At 36.7% G+C, this 9,070-nt stretch overlaps 1 long non-coding RNA gene across 1 annotated transcript; it reads left to right on the top strand.

Moving 5' to 3' along the window:
• The first annotated feature begins 3,328 nt into the window (after positions 1–3,328).
• On the top strand, positions 3,329–6,279 carry LOC129272880 (uncharacterized). The gene is made up of 3 exons (XR_010295269.1): positions 3,329–3,409; positions 5,237–5,353; positions 5,920–6,279. It is a non-coding gene; the product is annotated as an uncharacterized LOC129272880 (long non-coding RNA).
• The last annotated feature ends 2,791 nt before the right edge of the window (positions 6,280–9,070 follow it).

The raw sequence follows: 9,070 nt of genomic DNA, 5'->3' as shown, positions 1-9,070 counted from the left end.
AGGCACCGCTTTTCCAATGGCGGCGGCGGCGCGATCAACATTAATCTTAACCAAGGTTAAGGTTTTGAAATGTCATCATCACATGCATAAAGACTATGTGTGTGGTATTATGCGCCTCTAAGAACTGATTGTTATCATTTTATATAGCTCGTTCATGAAACTTGGACATGAGGGTTATGAAGTATCACTGATCATCTTGTATAAGATTCAAGTCACATGACCAAGGTCAAAGGTCATTTATTGTCAATGAACTTTGACCATGTTTTGTTTATCAGCATTGAAATCTTAACCAAGGTTAAGTTTAAGGTCAACGGTCATTTTTTAATTGCCATCATAACTTTGAAAGTATATGGGTCTAGTTCATGAAACTTGGACGTTAGAGCAACCAAGTATCACTGTTCATTTTGCATGAGTTTAAGGTCACATGATTAAAGTCAACGGTCAATTACAGTCATTAACTTTGACCATGTTGGAAGTATTTTTTGAAATGTCAGCTAAACTTGGAAAGTTTATGGATCTAGTTCATGAAATGTGGACAAAATGGTAACCAAGTATCACTGATCATCTTGCACTAGTTTCTGGTCCCATGATTATGGTCAAAGGTCATTTAGGATCATTTAGCATCATCATCATCATTATAATCATCATCATCACCATCATTTATCAACACCATCATCACCATCATCATCATAATTACCATCAACATCATCACCATTATCATCATTATCACCATCATCATCATCATCTTCATCACCATCATCACCATCATCATTATCATTATCATCATCATCATTATCATCATCACCTTCATCATTACATCATAATCATCATCATCACCCAAGTTCCATTTATTATCTCATTGTCATCACATGGTTTATAATTATGTATGTTTAACAGGGACACGATAACAGAAGAAAAGAGAAAATCCTCAATATATTTTTATTAAAAAAATGTTGTTTTATTTACAATAGTACTAAATTATAATATGTTTATAAGAATTGTTTGTTCTTCAATTCCCAAATTATTCATAACTTTTCATTTTTAATTTCCACCATGATTTTCATGTCAATTACCCATAATGTCAATTCACCCCTAGAAAAGTAAGCTATTATGTAATAGGGCCTGGAGCCCATTGCCCCCAAAATATATATATTATTATGGTATATTTTGCCATCCAGTGGTAACTTCCGTAAAAACATCATTAATTTTGATTGGTTTTAAGCAATTGTTATGGTAGTTACCATTGGAAGGTAAAATTGTCAATTGCCAATTCGTCTACTGCCAACTCGTCCACTCACCACATGGTTTATTTCATTTAGTCTAATGTGATTCCGTCCATCAACATTTCATCTATTTTGGTCCAATCATCAATTCATCTAATCACCATTTCGTCTATGACGATTTCGTCTCATACCCAGTTGGTCTAATATCCATTTCATTTTTATTCATTTTGCCCAATTAACACTTAGTCCAATTAGACCAAATGGTATATGGACTAAATGGCTATTGGATCAACTGGTTATTAGACGAAATGGTGAGTAGACAAATTGGCAATTAGACCATGTGGATAGTGGACGAACTGATAGTAGACCAAATGAAAGTAGACGATGTGGCAATAGGACGAATTGGAAATAAACCGGTAAAATCACCATATTAGACAGTTCCCTGATGGTCCCATGCCCTTCTTGATGTTTTTTTTTAACAAAAGATTTTTTTCTTCTAAAACTCATCGGTTGATGACTTTTTAATATTTACAGGTTCAATCGATATTGGTGATATTTTCAAAGTTTGTTAAAGAAACGCACAAACATTGTGTTGAGGGCTCAAACAGACGAAACGTGAATTGTAGGTCTTGGTTCAAAAACATTTATTAGTCACATCAAAAACAGCCCCGAGAATTTAGTGATTCCTGAAACAATCTGGAACTATAAAGTCTTATCTATTGGTGACGATAAGCAAGCAGTCAATAAGCCGTTGTAAAACATTCCAACATAACAATTTATATATTCAGATGCTAAATATGGTCGTTGATCATGTTGATCAGCACAAGAAAATAAAGTTACACAGGTCTGCTCTCGAGAGGAAATCTGTTTCTCTGACTAGACAAAGTTGAAAAGAAAATGTGTTGCATCGCAACGCATCTAACAACGCGTTGCGTGTTGATGCAAAAAGGCGCACAACTCTGCAACCAGCGATGTTACGTAACAATAGGATACGTAACAATCGCATTACCACAAATTCCCCGCGATTATATACACACGACCCGTGTTATATAATCAAATTATATAAAATTGAATATAATATTTATAAAAATATTTACATAAAATAATTCCAGAAAAAAAATATTTTTCACTATTTAATTGAATACAAAAAAAATAATGCTGAGAAAATTGACATTAGAGATTACTTCAAATTAACAAACATATGTGTAAAACAAGTAGAGCCTATGATGTAGTCACTCACAAAGCCATGAATGTAATAGACAATTGAACTTAATAATATCATTTGAACTTCCCCGCTTTTGCGGACGACTGTTTTCAATTACGTAGAAAAACAAAGTATATATTCCAAATGTTACAAAAATAATGAAATAAGTCTTCATTTGAAAGTAGCACTGAGATGAATATCGTTTATACACGTCAATACGAATTTCCTTTCGTCAGTACTAAGAAGTGTACTTGCCTTTCGAACGAACAAGTTAGAAGTAGGCTTATACTTCTAGTCAGTAAATTTCAAAGAAATTCAATTGCTTAACGGTTCCCCGCTTTAGGGGTAGAACCGTTATGAGTGCAAACTTCGATGTAAGCATGAATATTATTAAAACAAACTATATATACATGTACAACACTTTTGCTATTTTTTTTCTAGTCATGTTTCTCAGGTTTATCAACTACCACATCTCCCCCGTGAATTCTGTACGCGACCACGCGTGCAGACTAGATAAGTAACTGGTAAACAATAATGGATACTGTTCAGAAACATAACACACACGAATTATAAAAGGGGAAAAATCAACTTCCGCAAAATAACCTTTCTATGGGGGTTCGACAGGTCTTGGCAAATGAAATGGGTTTGAATGATGCCCCTTATTGAACCTTCTTGATCTCCTAAAAGACTGACAAGGTCCATCATCATATCGAGGTATTAAATACCATGATGAAGCGTCTAATGGGGTGTTGCAAGAAAGTTACGTTGCAATTGATTGCTAATCGACTGCAACTTTGCAGCCGATTCCGATCGACTGCAACTAGCAATCAATCGCCAATTTGCGTTGCAAGAAAAAGGCTTGCGATTGAACGCAAGTTGCAGCTGATTTGCAGACGATTTACAGCTGTAAACAGGGTCTGCAGCACAAGACTAGCCGAAAAAGCAAAATAATGGCTTGCAACAATCCTGGATCTGGAAGAGAGTAAGTAGAAAATATTCATTTTTCAGACAATTCTTTCTCCATTATGTATGTTTTCAGAGAATTTATATATTTTAGACCTATGCCAGGGAAAAATTTATTTTGCAAAAAGTGAAAATGTATCTTTATCGCCGGTCGAAACTTCACCTTCAACACATTTTCTACCGCACAGTTTTAATCCCAGTCCCACACTTGACTTTTTGTGTCGGTAATGCACGGTTGTATCAACAACACGGCAGGTCACTGCTGCCGGTGCAGTGCTGTTAAAAATCACCCTGAAGCAAGTAAATGTGTAGGCTCTAATTATGTATGAAGCATCGAAAATGACCTTTAAAGATTATTTTTGTTCCTATTTGAAATGATTTTTTAAGTAAATAGAAATTAAAGACTTCGTGTACTAGTACTTTACTACCTTCTAATTTTTTTTTCCACAAGGCACAAGAAAAAAAATCCTCTCCAGCTCCATTTATCTCTCTTTTTTAAGAGTCTGTCTAACGTTAACCTCCCTTTTTATGACTTTCCTTGGCCTGGCCTGGGATAAAGTGAAAATTTTGCTGTTTTGACTTTTGTTTTTGGAGGATTAACAAAATATAGGGCCTATATTATTTTTATTTTTTTATTTATTTATTTATTTATTTTTTTGGGGTTTTTTTTTTTTTTTTTTTTCCAGACTCCACATATCTCGCCAGACAAAAAAAAACAACAAAGGTATAGGGGGTCTACATGTATTGGGCTACTTTTCAGAATCTATTGGCCACATTCTTGGGGAAGTTTTAACATTGAATAGGGAGTTACCCGCCCAGGGCTCTTTTAAAAATTTCTTACGGGCAGATTGCTCAAGAGGACAGTCTATTTGTGTCGTTGATTTGTAATGATGTGCCGTATCCGTACGAGTCACATTTTTAATATCCTTATTTCGTGAGTACCCCCCCCCCCCCCCCCCCCGGCTACTATGTAGCTGACTCTTAACTTGATTTTTATGCAAGCACATGAGGTGCTATATAGATGACAGATTTTTTTTCACTTTAAATTGTTTAATGGATGATAAGAATGCTTTTCCAGGTGCTTTCAGTTAAAGGGTGTCTCATATGGTGCATCATTATTAATATTGAATGCATAATCATGATTTTTTTTTTACATCCTTTACATCAAGCACAATACTCGGGGGGGGGGGGCATATGGTCCCCCTTGACATTTTTCAGAATAAATCTGCCACTCAACATTTTATTACCGCACCGCTGACTGACGTTTTACTTTCAAGTCTCATGCAACTTTTGAGACCAAATTTGCAATTCCCAGGTGCAGGGTCAGGAAATTTTGCAACATTGTGTTTGTTTAAGTAAATGTAAGACAAAAACATGATTACATGTAAAAAGTCAATATTCATAATTGGGTAATTTTTATTGACAATAGTAATTTAATGTTACTGATGAACTTTGTCTTGAAATTAACAATTAACAAAAATACATTTAAGAAGTTAAGAAAAAATATTTTTAAAAAAACATGAAAGGAATTTATTTTGATACCAGATTTTTTAAAGTAAAGTTGTTAGGAATGCTCTAGAAAGGAATATGTACACCAAAATTAATACTTCTATTACGAGCTTTTTTTTAGTAAATTAAAGCAAAAGGTATGATATCATACATTTTTTAATTGCGCCACCCATGGCTGAGGAACCATAGTGCCCCTCCCCAGGCCAGAAGTGACTTTAATCAAAACACCCTGGGACTACTATAATGATTAACACACTGGCAACTGAGCTTAACTTGTATATTAATATCATGAACATGTTTTATCTCTTTGCTTTTTGCTTTTAATTGCTTACTACAGTTATGATGACAAAGAAGTCTGGAATAAACAAGAAACCTCCGAACCACCATAACTGTGTCTGCTACAATGTGTGTTCTTGCAACCAGCTGATTGATTCATTTTGTCAACTCTCAAATGGTAGGTTACATGTAAACTGTATTATTATTAATAATTCACCATGATCGTAATGCGGATGGGGGTGAAATCTGTACACATTAACCCAAGGATAATGCAAAATGAAAAAGGCAAACACAAATCTCTATCTTGACTGGACTTCTCAGCAATGAAGACACCCCCATTGAGGGGGGGGGGGGAGGAGGGGGTGGTTGATGTGCTCATCCAAGGTGTACTGTATTAAATTGTGTATTTTGCTTTCATTGATTTAATTTATTGCATATTTTAATTTCCATGATTCATTTATTTGGGGAAAAACAATCAGTTTTCACACTTTTTTAGATTACATCATGGCAAATTGCCAATTATTATGGTCTCGGGAGTAAGCCACTATCCCTCTATCATATCATCTTGTCGGTGCAAACAACGCCCATACCAGCAGGCATAGGGGCATTTCTGCACTGATGGGGTGCACAAAAATGTTTTGCTAAGGGCGTTCTTGCACTGAAAGGACAAAATTTGAACTAACCCAAGCTATGTATGGTTATGGGCTTGCATTATTTCCTTTATTATTATTTTTTTATGAACAGGTTGATTATCAGAACTGAATTCAGAGCTGCTCCTGTCTGTAGTAACATCATTATTAGAGTGGACTTCAGAATGAGGTTGTTGCTGGTTTAAAAACTTCACTCCATGGAGCTCTCCAAATTCATCTCAAATTAGACTGCTTCTGGAAACCAGATTTGTTCCTTCAAGCAGAGACGCTTGTGGCTTTCCTGACTGGACTTCTATGGATTCTTCTTGCCAACATTAAGGACTGTGGGCTGACATTCAGTGGTAAAACACTTGATGAAGATGATATGAATTTTTATTTGATATAAATGAATCTCAGAAGTAATTCCTCAGGAGTAAGAAACAATGAAAATTAAAAATAAAAGGTCCATCAATAATGAATGTCTTGAGCAGTGTTCTTTTTGTGCACAGATCAATGGATCTTTTCATTTCCAAGCAGGGATGTAGTCAATGCTGACCTCGAGACAACATTTTGCTGGCCTTGGTCCGAGTCACTGTACAGAATCTATGGGAAGTTCTCTCAAGCTGCCTCATGACTCGGAAGAATCAGCCTCGACCTCATCCCTGTATGCAAGTGTGATATATATCTACCATGCAATCTCGTGATTAAAGAGAGAGAAACAAGAGAGCTTCAGATTTTGAAGTGTAGCAATCTCCTGAAATGTATGTTTTATTTGAAAATCAAACTAAAATAACTTAATTGGGCATGTTATTCATTATGATATTTATGAATGAAAGCATTGAAGCAATTTGGTGCTCTTGCAAAACAAATTCTGAGTTGTATTTACTGCAAAGCCTCAGAAATATTGATAAGCATTTGCCAGTGCATGAAGTGTTTTAATGAAGAGTGGCTTTTTTGTGCCTATGGAGAGTTATTATTTCTTTAATATTTGTTCATACAAATTATTTCAGAAATCACAATTTGAATATTCCATGACCTCTGATAACAAGAGCAGAATATTTTTGGTGATTGACACACTTTAAAATGATATATTAGGAGAGAATGTAGTGAAATTGTGTGAAAATAATGGCATAATTGCTGAAGAGGCCTATAAGATTGAAAATAACATTATTTCAAGTTTTTCTTGAAAAAAACCCATGGAAAATTGAAAATGGCATAATTTACACAAGTTTTCAAAACAAAATACAAAAAAAAAATTTTTGCAGAATTTTTAGTACACAAGCCTATGGACAATCAATTGAACGTAAATCGAGCGCAAATTTTGCGCGTCCTCCAAAATCTCACGTAAGTTACGTTCGATTTGCAATCAATCGCAAAGCTTGCGCTTGATCTACGTTCAATTGATCAAACGCAACTTCTTCTTGCAACAGGATTGAACGTAACTTGCGTTCAATTGCAGATTTGCGTTTAATCGGAGGACTTACGCTCAATTTTGGGAGTTGCGTTCGATTTGCGTTCAATCGCAAGTTTCTTGCAACACCCCATAAGACATCTCCAGTATCATCAGTACTATCCACACTTGGCTCTAGACCTGTTGAGAGATCAGTTTCTTCGTCTTCCATCCTAATGATTTCCTTTCTTGGATCACTGATAAGGAGTTTCCTATTTACCCATTTCTTTGATCCACCAAGTAGTGGTCGAATGGCGTAGACATCCTGATGCTCATTCACATCTGTTACAACGAAAGGAGATCGATTGAACTTATCTGCCAGCTTGTGGCGTCCATCAAAGGAACATTGTTTTAACAGTACTCTCGAACCTATCGGTATTGGATTGCTCTTTGTTTGATTGTCATTGCTCCTCTGTACTTGTTGAAGTTGTTCGATGTGTTTTCTTGCACATTCGTGAGCACATTGTAGACTCTTCGCTTGTTCATCGACAAAATCATTGTCCCAGCTGAGGTCAACATTTGACAGGAGCTGGTCAAGAGGGGTATATGGTTCTCTTCCAAATAATAGTCTGAATGGTGTCATACCTGTTACTCGATGCGGTGTGCTGTTGTAGAGAAACACGATATCACTGATCAGGTCAGGCCACTTCTTTCGATCTGTTGGAGGGAGGGATCTAATCATAGCACACAGTGTGCGATTAAATCGTTCTGTTTGTCCATTCCCTTGAGGGTGGTAAGGTGTGGTCCTCGATTTTGTGATATTATAAAATTGGCAGAGTTCTCTGATTAGATCACTTTCAAAGTTTTTTCCTTGATCCGAATGTATTCGGAGAGGAACTCCGTAGTGAACAAACCAATTATCGTGTAGAACACGTGCAACTTCTGGTGCCGTTTGATTCCTACAAGGTATTGCTTGTGCAAATTTCGTGAAAGCATCGGTCATAACAAGAACATCTTCATAACCTCCTTTTCCTCGATCGAGTTTCAGAAAGTCTATGGCAAGTAACTCCATTGGCTGAAACGCAATGATATGTCTTCTCGGAGTACGAATTGTAGGGATGGGTGTCTTTGTCACTCTACAGGTGAAGCAATTCTTCACATATACTTTAACATCCTGTTGTAGGGCAGGCCAGAAACATCTTGTCTTGAGTATCCCCATTGTTCTGTTGACACCTTGGTGTCCCCATTGATCATGGGCATGTTCCAGCATCTTTGAGCGAAGACATCGGGGAATCAACAATTGTCTGTATGGACCAGTATCTGGATCTGTAACTTGGCGATAGAGAACTCCTTTGTACACAGTCAATTTCGAGAATTGCTTCAACCATCCTTTAACTTCTGCTTGGGAAGAGGATGGAATTTCATCTCCGGGTGCCCAATCGCTCTCTATACAGTCCCATACTACTCTCAGAGATTCATCAGCTCTTTGCATGGAGGATAGCTGAGCATGCGTGTAGGATGGAAATAATGTAGCCGTTGACGGGTCACTCATACTTGGTTCCTTATTAGACATGTTCGCATCACTGGATGCATACAGTTCTGCAGGAAGAACAGTACAATTTGTCACTGCACCAATCGAGGCAAGAACCTCATCACTGTCATTTGCGGGACATCTACTCAAGGCGTCCGCACAAGTGTTCAAACGTCCAGGCTTGTATTGTATCTCAATGTTGAATGGAGCTAATCGTGCTGCCCATCTCTGTTCAGTGGCTCCAAGTTGCGCTGTCTGCAAATGTACGAGAGGGTTATTGTCTGTCAAAACTGTACATTTGGAGTACTGGAGGTATCCTTTAAACTTCTCAGTTACTGCCCATTT

The sequence above is a fragment of the Lytechinus pictus genome, chromosome 12 (assembly GCF_037042905.1).
Source record: "Lytechinus pictus isolate F3 Inbred chromosome 12, Lp3.0, whole genome shotgun sequence".
In the NCBI taxonomy this organism is placed as follows: Eukaryota; Metazoa; Echinodermata; class Echinoidea; order Temnopleuroida; family Toxopneustidae; genus Lytechinus; species Lytechinus pictus.
The sequence above is the reverse complement of the archived record's forward strand: the minus strand, read 5'-3'. Positions and strand labels throughout refer to the sequence as shown.